This window comes from Colletes latitarsis, unplaced genomic scaffold (genome assembly GCF_051014445.1).
Source record: "Colletes latitarsis isolate SP2378_abdomen unplaced genomic scaffold, iyColLati1 scaffold0024, whole genome shotgun sequence".
Classification (NCBI taxonomy): Eukaryota; Metazoa; Arthropoda; class Insecta; order Hymenoptera; family Colletidae; genus Colletes; species Colletes latitarsis.
The window spans coordinates 4,089,480-4,106,811 of record NW_027488374.1 but is presented as its reverse complement, the minus strand read 5'-3'; positions in this window follow the sequence as shown (position 1 = coordinate 4,106,811).

The following is a 17,332-nucleotide window of genomic DNA, read 5'->3' as shown; positions in this document are numbered from 1 at the left end:
GTGGTACCACATTACTACGTGATCCAATCCAGAAATAGCCCAGGATCTAGCCATGAAGTATTAGAAATATGCGGAAGTATGAGCCTGATGAGGGCAAATCCTAGACCTTACCCAGACCTAAAATGCGTTATCCTCTAAAATATTGATCGAAACCAGGTTTAATTGACTGTTTTAGTGTGGTACCACATTACTACGGGATCCAATCCAGAAAAAACCATCGATCAGGTCAACATGTACGTTAAGACTGCGAAACTATGACCCTGATGAGGGCAAATACCAGACCTAACCTTGACCTAACATGTGTTATCATCTAAAACAATAATCGAAACCAGGTTTAATTGTCTGCTTCAGTGTGGTAACACATTACTACGTGATCCAAACCAGAAAAAGCCCAGAATCTGGCCATCAAGTATGAGAAATATGCGAATGTATCAGCCTGATGAGAGCAAATCCCAGAACTCACCTACACCTAACATGCGTTATTCTCTAAAATATTGATCGAAACCAGGTTTAATTGACTGTTTTAGTGTGGTACCACATTACTACGTGATCCACACCAGAAAAAAACCCAGGATCTGTTCAACAAGTATGTGAAGTATGCGAAAGTATGAGTCTGATGAGGGCAAATCCCTTGCCTAACCTAGACATAACATGCGTTATCCTCAAAAATATTGATTGAAACCAGGTTTAGTGGACAGTTTGAGTCTGGTACCACATTACTACGTGATCCAAACCAGAAAAAACACAGGATCTGTTCAAGAAGTATGTGAAGAATGCGAAACTATGAGACCAATGAGGGCAAATCCAAGACCTAACCTAGACATAACATGCGTTATCCTCTAAAATATTTATCAAGACTAGGTTTAATTGAATGTTTCAGTGTGGTACCACATTACAACGTGATCCAATCCAGAAAAAGCTCAGGATCTAGCCATGAAGTATGAGAAATATGCGAAAGTATGAGCCTGATGAGGGCAAATCCCAGGCCTACCCTAGACATATCATGCGTTATCCTCTAAAATATTCATCGAACCCAGGTTTAATTAACTGTTTCAGTGTGGTACCACATTACTACGGGATCCAATCCAGAAAAAACCATCGATCAGGTCAACATGTACGTTAAGACTGCGAAACTATGACCCTGATGAGGGCAAATCCCAGACCTAACCTTGACCTAACATGTGTTATCATCTAAAACAATAATCGAAACCAGGTTTAATTGTCTGCTTCAGTGTGGTAACACATTACTACGTGATCGAAACCAGAAAAATCCCAGGATTTGTACACCAAGTATGTAAAGTATGCGAAAGTATGAGTCTGATGAGGGCAAATCCCAGGCCTAACCTAGACATAACATGCGTTATCCTCTAAAATATTGATCGAAACCAGGTTTAATTGACTGTTTTAGTGTGGTACCACATTACTACGTGATCCACACCAGAAAAAAACCAGGGATCTGTTCAACAAGTATGTGAAGAATGCGAAAGTATGAGTCTGATGAGTGAAAATCCCAGGCCTAACCTAGACCTAACATGCGTTATCCTCAAAAATATTGATCGAAACCAGGTTAAATGGACTGTTTCAGTGTGGTACCACATTACTCCGTGATCCAATCCAGAAATAGCCCAGTATCTAGCCATGAAGTATGAGGAATATGCGAAAGTATGAGCCTGATGAGGGCAAATCCTAGACCTATCCCAGACCTAACATGCGTTATCCTCTGAAATATTTATCAAGACCAGGTTTAATTGAATGTTTCAGTGTGGTACCACATTACTACGTGATCCAAACCAGAAAAAACCCAGGATCCGTTCAACGAGTATGTGAAGTGTGCGAAAGTATGAGCCAGATGAGGGCAAATCCCAGACCTATCCCAGAACTAACATGCGTTATCCTCTAAAATATTGATCGAAACCAGGTTTAATCGACTGTTTCAGTGTGGTACCACATTACTACGTGATCCAATCCAGAAATAACCCAGGATCTAGCCATGAAGTATGAGAAATATGCGAAAGTATGAGCCTGATGAGGGCAAATCCTAGACCTTAGCCAGACCTAACATGCGTTATCCTCTAAAATACTTATAAAGACCAGGTTTAATTGAATGTTTCAGTGTGGTACCACATTACTACGTGATCCAAACCAGAAAAAACCCAGGATCCGTTCAACAAGTATGTGAAGAATGCGAAAGTATGAGTCTGATGAGTAAAAATCCCAGGACTAACCTAGACCTAACATGCGTTATCCTCAAAAATATTGATCGTAACCAGGTTTAATGGACTGTTTCAGTGTGGTACCACATTACTACGTGATCCAAACCAGAAAAAACCCAGGATCTGGCCAACAAGAATGAGAACTATGTGAAAGTATGAGCCTGATGAGAGCAAATCCCAGACCTAACCTAGACGTAACATGCGTTATGCTGAAAAATATTGATCGAAACCAGGTTTAATCAACTGTTTCAGTGTGGTAGCACATAACTACGCGATCCAAACCAGAAAAAGCCCAGGATCTAGCCATCGAGTATGAGAAGGATGCGAAAGTATGAGCCTGATGAGGGCAAATCCTAGACCTAACCCAGACCTAACATGCGTTATCCTCTAAAATATTTATCAAGGCCAGGTTTAATTGACTGTTTCAGTGTGGAATGCCATTACTACGTGATGCAAACCAGTGGAAGCCCAGGATCTGGCCAACAAGAATGAGAAATATGCGAAAGTATGAGCCTGATGAGAGCAAATCCCAGACCTAACCTAGCCGTAACAAGCGTTATCCTCAAAATGATTGATCGAAACCAGGTTTAATCGACTGTTTCAGTGCGGTATCACATTACTACCTGATCCAAACCAGAAAAAGCCCAGAATCTGGCCATCAAGTATGAGAAATATGCGAATGTATCAGCCTGATGAGAGCAAATCCCAGAACTCACCTACACCTAACATGCGTTATTCTCTAAAATATTGAGCGAAGCCAGGTTTAATGGCCTGTTTCAGTGTGGTACCACATTACTACGTGATCCAATCCAGAAATAGCCCAGGATCTAGCCATGAAGTATTAGAAATATGCGGAAGTATGAGCCTGATGAGGGCAAATCCTAGACCTTACCCAGACCTAAAATGCGTTATCCTCTAAAATATTGATCGAAACCAGGTTTAATTGACTGTTTTAGTGTGGTACCACATTACTACGTGATCCACACCAGAAAAAAACCCAGGATCTGTTCAACAAGTATGTGAAGTATGCGAAAGTATGAGTCTGATGAGGGCAAATCCCTTGCCTAACCTAGACATAACATGCGTTATCCTCAAAAATATTGATTGAAGCCAGGTTTAGTGGACTGTTTGAGTCTGGTACCACATTACTACGTGATCCAAACCAGAAAAAACACAGGATCTGTTCAAGAAGTATGTGAAGAATGCGAAACTATGAGACCGATGAGGGCAAATCCAAGACCTAACCTAGACATAACATGCGTTATCCTCTAAAATATTTATCAAGACTAGGTTTAATTGAATGTTTCAGTGTGGTACCACATTACAACGTGATCCAATCCAGAAAAAGCTCAGGATCTAGCCATGAAGTATGAGAAATATGCGAAAGTATGAGCCTGATGAGGGCAAATCCCAGGCCTAACCTAGACATAACATGCGTTATCCTCTAAAATATTGATCGAAGCCTGGTTTAATCGACTGTTTCAGTGTGGTACTACATTACTACGTGATCCAATCCAGAAAAAGCCCAGGATCTAGCCATCAGGTATCAGAAATATGCGAACGAATGAGCCTGATGAGAGCAAATCCTAGACCTTACCCAGACCTAACATGCGTTATCCTCTAAAATATTGATCGAAACCAGGTTCAGTTGACTGTTTTAGTGTGGTACCACATTACTACGTGATCCAAACCAGAAAAAATCCAGGATCTGTTCAACAAGTATGTGAAGTATGCGAAAGTATGAGTCGGATGAGGGCAAATCCTAGTCCTTACCCAGACCCAACATGCGCTATCCTCTAAAATATTGATTGAAACCAGGTTTAGTGGACTGTTTCAGCGTGGTACTACATTACTACGTGATCCAATCCAGAAATAGCCCAGGATCTAGCCATGAAGTATGAGAAATATGCGAAAGTATGAGCCTGATGAGGGCAAATCCTAGTCCTTACCCAGACCTAACATGCGTTATCCTCTAAAATATTGATCGAAACCAGGTTTAATTGACTGTTTTAGTGTGGTACCACATTACTACGTGATCCACACCAGAAAAAAACCCAGGATCTGTTCAACAAGTATGTGAAGTATGCGAAAGTATGAGTCTGATGAGGGCAAATCCCTTGCCTAACCTAGACATAACATGCGTTATCCTCAAAAATATTGGTTGAAACCAGGTTTAGTGGACTGTTTCAGCGTGGTACTACATTACTACGTGATCCAATCCAGAAAAAGCCCAGGATCTAGTCATCAGGTATCAGAAATATGCGAACGAATGAGCCTGATGAAAGCAAATCCCAGAACTAACCTAGACCTAACATGTGTTATCCTCTAAAATAATAATCGAAACCAGGTTTTATGGTCTGCTTCAGTGAGGTACCACATTACTACGTGATCGAAACCAGAAAAAACCCAGGATCTGTTCAACAAGTATGTGAAGTATGCGAAAGTATGAGTCTGATGAGGGCAAATCCCAGGCCTAGCCTAGACCAAACATGCGTTATCCTCTAAAGTATTGATCGAAACCAGTTTTAATGGACTGTTTTAGTGTGGTACCACATTACTACGTGACCCACACCAGAAAAAAACCCAGGATCTGTTCAACAAGTATGTGAAGTATCCGAAAGTATGAGTCCGATGAGGACAAATCCCTTGCCTAACCTAGACATAACATGCGTTATCCTCAAAAATATTGATTGAAACCAGGTTTAGTGGACTGTTTCAGTGTGGTACCACATTACTACGTGATCCAAACCAGAAAAAACCCAGAATCTGTTCAACAAGTATGTGTAAATCGCGAAGGTATGAGCCTGATGAGGGCAAATCCTAGACCTTACCCAGACCTAACATGCGTTAACCTCTAAAATATTCATTGAAACCAGGTTAAGTGGACTGCTTCAGTGTGGTACCACATTACTACGTGATCCAAACCAGAAAAAACCCAGAATCTGTTGAACAAGTATGTGAAAAACGCGAAAGCATGAGCCTGATGGGGGCAAATCCCAGACCTATCCCAGACATATCTTGCGTTATCCTCTAAAATCTTGATCGAAACCAGGTTTAATTGACTGCTTTAGTGTGGTACCACATTACTACCTGATCCAAAGCAGAAGAATCCCTCGATCAGGTCAACATGTATGTTAAAACTGCGAAAGTATGACCCTGATGAGGGCAAATCCCAGGCCTAACCTAGACATAACATGCGTTATCCTCTAAAGTATTGATCGAAACCAGTTTTAATGGACTGTTTTAGTGTGGTACCACATTACTACGCGATCCAAACCAGAAAAAACCCAGGATTTGTTCACCAAGTATGTAAAGTATGCGAAAGTATGAGTCTGATGAGGGCAAATCCCAGGCCTAACCTAGACCAAACATGCGTTATCCTCTAAAGTATTGATCGAAACCAGTTTTAATGGACTGTTTTAGTGTGGTACCACATTACTACGCGATCCAAACCAGAAAAAAACCCAGGATCTGTTCAACAAGTATGTGAAGTATGCGAAAGTATGAGTCTGATGAGGGCAAATCCCAGGCCTAGCCTAGACCAAACATGCGTTGTCCTCTAAAGTATTGATCGAAACCAGTTTTAATGGACTGTTTTAGTGTGGTACCACATTACTACGCGATCCAAACCAGAAAAAACCCAGAATCTGTTGAACAAGTATGTGAAAAACGCGAAAGCATGAGCCTGATGGGGGCAAATCCCAGACCTATCCCAGACATATCTTGCGTTATCCTCTAAAATCTTGATCGAAACCAGGTTTAATTGACTGCTTTAGTGTGGTACCACATTACTACCTGATCCAAAGCAGAAGAATCCCTCGATCAGGTCAACATGTATGTTAAAACTGCGAAAGTATGACCCTGATGAGGGCAAATCCCAGGCCTAACCTAGACATAACATGCGTTATCCTCTAAAATATTGATCGAAGCCAGGTTTAATTGACTGTTTCAGTGTGGTGCCACATGACTACGTGATCCAAACCAGAAAAAACCCAGGATTTGTTCACCAAGTATGTAAAGTATGCGAAAGTATGAGTCTGATGAGGGCAAATCCCAGGCCTAACCTAGACATAACATGCGTTATCCTCTAAAATATTGATCGAAGCCAGGTTTAATTGACTGTTTCAGTGTGGTGCCACATGACTACGTGATCCACACCAGAAAAAAACCCAGGATCTGTTCAACAAGTATGTGAAGTATGCGAAAGTATGAGCCTGATGAGGGCAAATCCTAGACCTTACCCAGACCTAACATGTGTTATCCTCTAAAATATTGATCGAAACCAGGTTTAGTGGACTGTTTCAGTGTGGTACCACATTACTACGTGATCCAAACCAGAAAAAACCCTGGATCCGTTCAACAAGTATGTGAAGAATGCGAAAGTATGAGTCTGATGAGTGAAAATCCCAGGCCTAACCTAGACCTAACATGCGTTGTCCTCAAAAATATTGATCGAAACCTGGTTAAATGGACTGTTTCAGTGTGGTACCACATTACTACGTGATCCAATCCAGAAAAAGCTCAGGATGTAGCCATGAAGTATGAGAAATATGCGAAAGTATGAGCCAGATGAGGGCATATCCCAGACCTATCCCAGAACTAACATGCGTTATCCTCTAAAATATTGATCGAAACCAGGTTTAATCGACTGTTTCAGTGTGGTACCACATTACTACGTGATCCAAACCAGAAAAAACCCAGAATCTGTGCAACAAGTATGTGAAAAACGCGAAAGAATGAGCCTGATGAGGGCAAATCCTAGACCAAACCCAGACCTAACATGCTTTATCCTCTAAAATATTTATCAAGACCAGGTTTAATTGAATGTTTCAGTGCGGTACCACATTACTACGTGATCCAAACCAGAAAAAACCCAGGATCCGTTCAACGAGTATGTGAAGTGTGCGAAAGTATGAGTCTGATGAGTAAAAATCCCAGGCCTAACCTAGACCTAACATGCGTTATCCTCAAAAATATTGATGGAAACCAGGTTTTATCGACTGTTTCAGTGTGGTACCACATTACTACGTGATCCAATCCAGAAATAACCCAGGATCTAGCCATGAAGTATGAGAAATATGCGAACGAATGAGCCTGATGAGAGCAGATCCTAGACCTTACCCAGACCTAACATGCGTTTTCCTCTAAAATACTGATCGAAACCAGGTTTAATGAACTGTTTCAGTGTGGTACCACATTACTACGTGATCCAATCCAGAAAAAGCTCAGGATGTAGCCATGAAGTATGAGAAATATGCGAAAGTATGAGCCAGATGAGGGCAAATCCCAGACCTATCCGTGACCTAACATGCGTTATCCTCTAAAATATTGATCGAAACCAGGTTTTATCGACTGTTTCAGTGTGGTACCACATTACTACGTGATCCAATCCAGAAATAACCCAGGATCTAGCCATGAAGTATGAGAAATATGCGAACGAATGAGCCTGATGAGAGCAGATCCTAGACCTTACCCAGACCTAACATGCGTTTTCCTCTAAAATATTGATCGAAACCAGGTTTAATTGGCTGTTTTAGTGTGGTACCACATTACTACGTGATCCATACCAGAAAAAACCCAGGATCCGTTCAACAAGTATCAGAAGAATGCGAAAGTATGTGTCTGATGAGTAAAAATCCCAGGCCTAACCTAGACCTAACATGCGTTATCCTCAAAAATATTGATCGAAGCCTGGTTTAATCGACTGTTTCAGTGTGGTACTGCATTACTACGTGATCCAATCCATAAAAAACCCAGGATCTAGCCATCAGGTATCAGAAATATGCGAACGAATGAGCCTGATGAGAGCAGATCCTAGACCTTACCCAGACCTAACATGTGTTATCCTCTAAAATATTGATCGAAACCAGGTTTAGTGGACTGTTTCAGTGTGGTACCACATTACTACGTGATCCAAACCAGAAAAAGCCCAGGATCTGTTCAACAAGTATGTGAAGAATGCGAAAGTTGAGTCTGATGAGTGAAAATCCCAGGCCTAACCTAGACCTAACATGCGTTATGCTCAAAAATATTGATCGAAACCAGATTTGATTGACTGTTTCAGTGCGGTACCACATTACTACGTGATCCAAACCAGAAAAAACCCAGGATCCGTTCAACGAGTATGTGAAGTGTGCGAAAGTATGAGTCTAATGGGTGCAAATCTCAGACCTATCCCAGACCTAAATTGCTTTATCCTCTAAAATATTGATCGAAACCAGGTTTAATCGACTGTTTCAGTGTGGTACCACATTACTACGTGATCCAATCCAGAAATAACCCAGGATCTAGCCATGAAGTATGAGGAATATGCGAAAGTAGGAGCCTGATGAGGGCAAATCCTAGACCTATCCCAGACCTAACATGCGTTATCCTCTAAAATATTTATCAAGACCAGGTTTAATTGAATGTTTCAGTGTGGTACCACATTACTACGTGATCCAAACCAGAAAAAACCCAGGATCCGTTCAACGAGTATGTGAAGTGTGCGAAAGTATGAGTCTGATGGGGGCAAATCTCAGACCTATCCCAGACCTAAATTGCTTTATCCTCTAAAATATTGATCGACACCAGGTTTAATTGACTGTTTTGGTGTAGTACCACTTTACTACGTGATCCAAAGCAGAAAAAACCCTCGATCAGGTCAACATGCATGCTAAAACTGCGAAAGTATGACCATGATGAGGGGCAAATCCTAGACCTAACCCAGACCTAACATGCGTTATCCTCTAAAATATTGATCGAAACGAGGTTTAGTGGACTGTTTGAGTGTGGTACCACATTACTGCGTGAGCCAAACCAGAAAAAACCCAGGATCTGTTCAACAAGTATGTGAAAAACGCGAAAGTATGAGCCTGATGAGGGCAAATCCCAGACCTATCCCAGAACTAACATGCGTTATCCTCTAAAATATTGATCGAAACCAGGTTTAATCGACTGTTTCAGTGTGGTACCCCATTACTACGTGATCCAATCCAGAAATAACCCAGGATCTAGCCATGAAGTATGAGAAATATGCGAAAGTATGAGCCTGATGAGGGCAAATCCTAGTCCTTACCCAGACCTAACATGCGTTATCCTCAAAAATACTGATCGAAACCAGGTTTAATGGACTGTTTCAGTGTGGTACCACATTACTACGTGATCCAAACCAGAAAAAACCCAGGATCTGGCCAACAAGAATGTGAACTATGTGAAAGTATGAGCCTGATGAGAGCAAATCCCTGACCTAACCTAGACGTAACATGCGTTATGCTGAAAAATAGTGATCGAAACCAGGTTTAATGGACTGTTTCAGTGTGGTACCACATTACTACGTGATCCAAACCAGAAAAAAATCCAGGATCTGTTCAACAAGTATGTGAAGTACGCGAAAGTATGAGTCGGATGAGGGCAAATCCCAGGCCTAACCTAGACCTAACATGCGTTATCCTCAAAAATATTGATCGAAGCCAGGTTTAATGGACTGTTTCAGTGTGGTTCCACATTACTACGTGATCCAATCCAGAAATAGCCCATGATCTAGCCATGAAGTATGAGAAATATGCGAAAGTATGAGCCTGATGAGGGCAAATCCTAGTCCTTACCCAGACCTAACATGCGTTATCCTCTAAAATATTTATCAAGACCAGGTTTATTTGAATGATTCAGTGTGGTACCACATTACTACGTGATCCAAACCAGAAAAAACCCAAGATCTGTTCAAGGAGTATGTGAAGTATGCGAAAGTATGAGTCTGATGAGGGCAAATCACAGACCTATCCCAGACCTATCTTGCGTTATCCTCTAAAATATTGATCGAAACCAGGTTTAAGTGACTGTTTTAGTGTTGTACCACTACACTACGTGATCCAAAGCAGAAAAAACCCTCGATCAGGTCAACATGCATGTTAAAACTGCGAAAGTGTGTCCCTGATGAGAGCAAATCCCAGACCTAACCAAGACCTAACATGCGTTATTCTCTAAAATAGTGATCAAAGCCAGGTTTAGTGGACTGTTTCAGTGTGGTACCACATTACTACGTGATCCAAACCAGAAAAAGCCCAGAATCTGGCCATCAACTATGAGAAATATGCGAAAGTACGAGCCTGATCAGAGCAAATCCCAGACCTAACCTAGACCTAACATGCGTTATTCTCTAAGATATTGATCGAATCCTGATTTAATGGACTGTTTCAATGTGGTACCACAGTACTACGTGATCCAAATCAGAAAAAACCCAGGATCTGTTCAACAAGTATGTGAAAAACGGGAAAGTATGAGCCTGATGAGGGCAAATCCCCAGACCTATCCCAGATATGACTTGCGCTATCCTCTAAGATATTGATCGAAACCAGGTTTAATTGAATGTTTTAGTGTGGTACCACTTTACTACGTGATCCAAAGCAGAAAAAACCCACGATCAGGTCAACATGTATGTTAAAACTGCGAAAGTATGACCCTGATGAGGGCAAAACCCAGGCCTAATCTAGACATAACTTACGTTATCCTCTAAAATATTGATCGAAACCAGGTTTAATGGACTGTTTCAGTGTGGTACCACATTACTACGAGATTCAAACCAGAAAAAACCCAGGATCCGTTCAACAAGTATGTGAAGTATGCGAAAGTATGAGTCGGATGAGGGCAAATCCCAGACCTATCGCAGACATAACTTGCGTTGTCCTCTAAAATATTGATCGAAGCCTGGTTTAATCGACTGTTTCAGTGTGGTACTACATTACTACGTGATCCAATCCAGAAAAAGCCCAGGATCTAGCCATCAGGTATCAGAAATATGCGAGCGAATGAGCCTGATGAGAGCAAATCCTAGACCTTACCCAGACCTAACATGCGTTATCCTCTAAAATATTGATCGAAACCAGGTTTAGTTGACTGTTTTAGTGTGGTACCACATTACTACGTGATCCACACCAGAAAAAAACCCAGGATCTGTTCAACAAGTATGTGAAGTATGCGAAAGTATGAGCCTGATGAGGGCAAATCCTAGACCTTACCCAGACCTAACATGTGTTATCCTCTAAAATATTGATCGAAACCAGGTTTAGTGGACTGTTTCAGTGTGGTACCACATTACTACGTGATCCAAACCAGAAAAAACCCAGGATCCGTTCAACAAGTATGTGAAGAATGCGAAAGTATGAGTCTGATGAGTGAAAATCCCAGGCCTAACCTAGACATAACATGCGTTATCCTCTAAAATATTGATCGAGTCCAGGTTTAATTGAATGTTTTAGTGTGGTACCACTTTACTACGTGATCCAAAGCAGAAAAAACCCTCGATCAGGTCAACATGTATGTTAAAACTGCGAAAGTATGACCCCGATGAGGGCAAATCCTAGTCCTAACCCAGACCTAACATGCGCTATCCTCTAAAATATTGATCGAAACCAGGTTTAGTGGACTGTTTCAGTGTGGTACCACATTACTACGTGATCCAAACCAGAAAAAATCCAGGATCTGTTCAACAAGTATGTGAAGTATGCGAAAGTATGAGTCTGATGAGGGCAAATCCCTTGCCTAACCTAGACATAACATGCGTTATCCTCAAAAATATTGATTGAAACCAGGTTTAGTGGACTGTTTCAGCGTGGTACTACATTACTACGTGATCCAATCCAGAAATAGCCCAGGATCTAGCCATGAAGTATGAGAAATATGCGAAAGTATGAGCCTGATGAGGGCAAATCCTAGTCCTTACCCAGACCTAACATGCGTTATCCTCTAAAATATTGATCGAAACCAGGTTTAATTGACTGTTTTAGTGTGGTACCACATTACTACGTGATCCACACCAGAAAAAAACCCAGGATCTGTTCAACAAGTATGTGAAGTATGCGAAAGTATGAGTCTGATGAGGGCAAATCCCTTGCCTAACCTAGACATAACATGCGTTATCCTCAAAAATATTGATTGAAACCAGGTTTAGTGGACTGTTTCAGCGTGGTACTACATTACTACGTGATCCAATCCAGAAAAAGCCCAGGATCTAGTCATCAGGTATCAGAAATATGCGAACGAATGAGCCTGATGAAAGCAAATCCCAGAACTAACCTAGACCTAACATGTGTTATCCTCTAAAATAATAATCGAAACCAGGTTTTATGGTCTGCTTCAGTGAGGTACCACATTACTACGTGATCGAAACCAGAAAAAACCCAGGATCTGTTCAACAAGTATGTGAAGTATGCGAAAGTATGAGTCTGATGAGGGCAAATCCCAGGCCTAGCCTAGACCAAACATGCGTTATCCTCTAAAGTATTGATCGAAACCAGTTTTAATGGACTGTTTTAGTGTGGTACCACATTACTACGTGACCCACACCAGAAAAAAACCCAGGATCTGTTCAACAAGTATGTGAAGTATCCGAAAGTATGAGTCCGATGAGGGCAAATCCCTTGCCTATCCTAGACATAACATGCGCTATCCTCAAAAATATTGATTGAAACCAGGTTTAGTGGACTGTTTCAGTGTGGTACCACATTACTACGTGATCCAAACCAGAAAAAACCCAGAATCTGTTCAACAAGTATGTGTAAATCGCGAAGGTATGAGCCTGATGAGGGCAAATCCTAGACCTTACCCAGACCTAACATGCGTTAACCTCTAAAATATTCATTGAAACCAGGTTAAGTGGACTGCTTCAGTGTGGTACCACATTACTACGCGATCCAAACCAGAAAAAACCCAGAATCTGTTGAACAAGTATGTGAAAAACGCGAAAGCATGAGCCTGATGGGGGCAAATCCCAGACCTATCCCAGACATATCTTGCGTTATCCTCTAAAATCTTGATCGAAACCAGGTTTAATTGACTGCTTTAGTGTGGTACCACATTACTACCTGATCCAAAGCAGAAGAATCCCTCGATCAGGTCAACATGTATGTTAAAACTGCGAAAGTATGACCCTGATGAGGGCAAATCCCAGGCCTAACCTAGACATAACATGCGTTATCCTCTAAAATATTGATCGAAGCCAGGTTTAATTGACTGTTTCAGTGTGGTGCCACATGACTACGTGATCCAAACCAGAAAAAACCCAGGATTTGTTCACCAAGTATGTAAAGTATGCGAAAGTATGAGTCTGATGAGGGCAAATCCCAGGCCTAACCTAGACATAACATGCGTTATCCTCTAAAGTATTGATCGAAACCAGGTTTAATTGACTGTTTTAGTGTGGTACCACATTACTACGTGATCCACACCAGAAAAAAACCAAGGATCTGTTCAAAAAGTATGTGAAGAATGCGAAAGTATGAGTCTGATGAGTGAAAATCCCAGGCCTAACCAAGACCTAACATGCGTTATCCTCAAAAATATTGATCGAAACCAGGTTAAATGGACTGTTTCAGTGTGGTACCACATTACTCCGTGATTCAATCCAGAAATAGCCCAGTATCTAGCCATGAAGTATGAGGAATATGCGAAAGTATGAGCCTGATGAGGGCAAATCCTAGACCTATCCCAGACCTAACATGTGTTATCCTCTAAAATATTTATCAAGACCAGGTTTAATGGACTTTTTCAGTGTGGTACCACATTACTACGTGATCCAATCCAGAAAAAGCTCAGGATGTAGCCATGAAGTATGAGAAATATGCGAAAGTATGAGCCAGATGAGGGCAAATCCCAGACCAATCTCAGAACTAACATGCGTTATCCTTTAAAATATTGATCGAAACCAGGTTTAATCGACTGTTTCAGTGTGGTACCACATTACTACGTGATCCAATCCAGAAATAACCCAGGATCTAGCCATGAAGTATGAGAAATATGCGAAAGTATGAGCCTGATGAGGGCAAAACCTAGACCTAACCCAGACCTAACATGCGTTATCCTCTAAAATATTTATCAAGGCCAGGTTTAATTGACTGTTTCAGTGTGGAATGACATTACTACGTGATGCAAACGAGTGGAAGCCCAGGATCTGGCCAACAAGAATGAGAAATATGCGAAAGTATGAGCCTGATGAGTGCAAATCCCAGACCTAACCTAGACGTAACAAGCGTTATCCTCAAAAAGATTGATCGAAACCAGGTTTAATCGACTGTATCAGTGCGGTATCACATTACTACCTGATCCAAACCAGAAAAAGCCCAGAATCTGGCCATCAAGTATGAGAAATATGCGAATGTGTCAGCCTGATGAGAGGAAATCCCAGAACTAACCCATACCTAACATGCGTTATTCTCTAAAATATTGATCGAAGCCAGGTTTAATGGCCTGTTTCAGTGTGGTACCACATTACTACGTGATCCAATCCAGAAATAGCCCAGGATCTAGCCATGAAGTATTAGAAATATGCGGAAGTATGAGCCTGATGAGGGCAAATCCTAGACCTTACCCAGACCCAACATGCGTTATCCTCTAAAATATTGATCGAAACCAGGTTTAATTGACTGTTTTAGTGTGGTACCACATTACTACGTGATCCACACCAGAAAAAAACCCAGGATCTGTTCAACAAGTATGTGAAGTATGCGAAAGTATGAGTCTGATGAGGGCAAATCCCTTCCCTAACCTAGACATAACATGCGTTATCCTCAAAAATATTGATTGAAACCAGGTTTAGTGGACTGTTTCAGTGTGGTACCACATTACTACGTGATCCAAACCAGAAAAAACCCAGAATCTGTTCAACAAGTATGTGAAAAACGCGAAAGCATGAGCCTGATGAGGGCAAATCCCAGACCTATCCAAGACATATCTTTTTTTTTTTTTTTTTTTTTTTTTTTTTTTTTTGTCGTGGGGAAAATCTTCGAAAGACTCCCTCCCACCTCCTTGGGGAGAGGTGGGAGGGGTGTGTGGGATTCCCCGCGCCCGTACAACGACAGGCGCGGGACCTACCCACTAAAAACCCCACGGTGACCCTTCGGCACGCTTTGGGAGGATACCGGGAATCGCTCGAAGCATTCTTCCGGTATCCTCCCCGTGCCCGCGCTTTCGCGCCCATCCCCCGGGGGGACAATCGGTCCCCCCAGTAGACACACTGCCTCATAGCGGCGGGACGGGGCCACTCCATCCCGCCGCTATCCGTCCCGGGGCCGCGCTTAGTGGCGGCTGCGAGCCCCAACTCGCAACCGCCCGCGACCCCGTTTCCACCCCTCGGCGGCCGGGCGTTCATGGCCGCACCAGACCGCCGAGGGTGCCTCCCCTTGCGTCGGACCGGTAGGGGGAGGCACTCCTACCCCCAACCGGTCCGACCCGGCGCCGCCTGGCGGGAGGAGGGTCCCCTCAGGACCCCCCTCCCAGCCTAGGTCATCCGCCACGCCGAGGCGGCCGCCCGCGACGCCTCGCGACCGGGCGACGACCTCGGGCCACCGCACGAGCGCGAGCTTCAGCGCGCCGCTGAAGCTCGCGCTCCCTCCCCGCGGCCTCCTTCTGCAACATTACGTTCTCGCAGAAGGAGGCCACGGCCCTCCACTTCTCCTCGCTGCCGAGCATGGCGCGCACCACGCCCGGCAGCGAGACATCCCGCCCGACGACGCCGACCAGGACACGGCGCTCCCCCTCCCACGCGGGGCATACCTCCAGGGTATGATCCGCCGTGTCCTGCTCAGCGTCGCAGTGGCAGCAACGCGCCGTCGGCTCCTTCCCTATCCGGCACAGGTATCTTCCGAAGCTGCCATGCCCGGAAAATACCTGTGCCATCCGGTAGGTGAGGCTGCCATGGCCTCTGTCCAGCCACTCCTTCAGGAGTGGCCGAACAGCCCCGACAGTCCGGTGCCCCGCGGTTGGCAGAGCCAGCCGCTCCTGCCACGCGAGCAACACGGACTGCCGGGCCTGGCGCTTCAAATCGCCCCAAGCAGGTTCCTGCCCGCCCGGGACCGCCCCCACCCCCGCGCGACGGTCGACGCGGTGCCGGTACATCACCGCGTGCGACCGCGCGAGCAGGTCCATGGGCGGCATCCCCGCTAGAACCGTCGCCGCCTCATGTGACATGGTCCGATACCCGCGGACGACCCTGAGCGCCATGCGCCTCTGCACCCGACGCAGCATAGTCATGCTGCGCCGGGAGGCAGCCAGGTCGTCCGCCCAGACGGGGGCCCCGTATAGGGCCACCGACTGGACCACTGCCACATAGAGGCGACGAACTCGGCCCGCCGGGCCCCCCAGGTTGGGCAGGATCCGGCCCAGAGCCGCAACCATCCTTTCCAACCGGGGGACCAGGCAGCGGAAATGCTTCTCGAAACGCCAGTGGCTATCGAGGATCAGCCCTAGATACCTGATCTGGGGCTTCACCTCGATGTCAGCCCCACCCACCCGAATCAGAGGGGGTGGCGGATCCTGCCGAGGTGAATGAAACGCAATCACCTCGGTCTTATGGACCGCCACCGTCATCCCCATCCCCCTGATCCGGTCGACGACGCGTTGCGACCCCTCCTCCGCGCGACGCATGGCCCTCCCCCAGTGCGCCCCGACGGCCAGCACCAGTGTGTCATCCGCATAACACACCGTGCTGACGCCGTCGGGGAGGCCGGCCCGCAACACCGAGTCGTACGCGATGTTCCACAGGAGTGGCCCGAGGACCGACCCCTGCGGAACACCGCAGTACACCTCCCTCCGCATATCACCATCCCGGCCCGGATACTCGATCCACCTGCCGCGGAGATAATCCCCGACGACCGCCCTGAGACAAGGGGGGACTCGATGATATTCGAGTCCCCTCCTTATCTCTTCCCAGGGGAGGGTGTTAAAGGCATTGGCAATATCCAAGGATATTGCCAATGCCACCCCTCCCCGGGAGACGGCCGCCTCCGAGAGGGCCCTCACACGACCTATCGCGTCGATAGTCGATCGGCCCCCCCGGAAACCGAACTGGCAGTCGGCCAGACCGGGATCACCCCGCGACAGGTGCTCGACGAGGCGGGCAGCAATCACACGCTCGAAGAGCTTGCCCACCTCGTCGAGGAGACAAATGGGCCGGTATGCGGAGGGAGACTCCGCGGGCCGACCCTCCTTCCGGAGGAGGACCATCCTCGCCACCTTCCAACTGGGGGGGAATCGCCCGTCCCTCAGGCAGCGGTCGAACAACCGCCTGAGGTCGGCCCCAAGGACGCCCTGGGTCAAGACCCAAACCCGGCCGGGCACACCATCCGGACCCGGGGCCGTGTTACGAA